Below are 1021 nucleotides of genomic sequence, written 5' to 3'. Positions count from 1 at the left end.
ACAAAACAAAACAAAACAAAACAAAACAAAACAAAACAAAACAAAACCCAAACCCAAAAACAAAACAAAAACACCAAACCAACTGACCAAACAAAAAACCTAAAAACCTCACCCAAAACCAACCCAACGAGCCAACCAGCCAACCAAAAACAAACAAACAAACAAACAAACAAAAACAAAAAAGAAAGAAAAGAAAAGGAAAAAGAAACAGGAGAGAAAAATAAGAATACAAAATGATTTACACATTCACTCATGTAGGCCTCTGGTCTTCTGAGGCTCTTCCTTTGTCCTAGCAAAGGATCTCTGGTGTGAATGCTCTGTTTCCTGATGCTGGCTGACTTGGGAATCCCTCAGTAAAGCAGTCTTCCCATGATGTCATCTATTTCTTGGCTAGCAGCAAGATAGGTATATCACCGACACTGCACCCTCTGGGTGATCCTGCCCCAAAGGCACAGAGCCTAGCAATCCCTTGCCTTCATCTTAAGAAAAAGGTGATGCCAGAGAAAGCAGAGCTGGATTTGAGACCTTTGGCCAGGCTCCTTTGTGGAGTGTACACACTTAACTTTGGGTGAGGCTTACAATGTACAGTGTTTTCTCCAGCCATTGGGTGACCTAAGGCTGCTCACTAGGTGGGAGAAAGGACAGTCGCTGCATCTCTGACAAACATTTGGGGCTGTTTTGTTATACCTTGCACATGGGCTAGATGAGGCTGGACAGTGACTGGTGTGTTTTCGGAGCTCCGACCCAGAGAAATCCCTCCTTTGTCACTTCGTATAGCTTATTCTGTTAAGTGACAGAGTTGAATCTATCATAACGTGAGCCAGACAGAATGGTGATTCTCCAGCCCCTCCACCTCCTGTGTGGAGTCTCTTCCTTTCAAGCACTCCACAGCAGCAGTCATTATTTCAGGGCAGTTATTTATTGGTCTTCATGCATAAAATGAATGAGAGCTTTGCTAGATGTTTGTTGGTTAGGATATATATATATATATATATATATATATATATATATATATATATAT

Source organism: Grammomys surdaster, unplaced genomic scaffold (genome assembly GCF_004785775.1).
Source record: "Grammomys surdaster isolate TR1022 unplaced genomic scaffold, NIH_TR_1.0 125881, whole genome shotgun sequence".
Lineage (NCBI taxonomy): Eukaryota > Metazoa > Chordata > Mammalia > Rodentia > Muridae > Grammomys > Grammomys surdaster.
Note: the sequence above shows the minus strand (reverse complement) of the source record.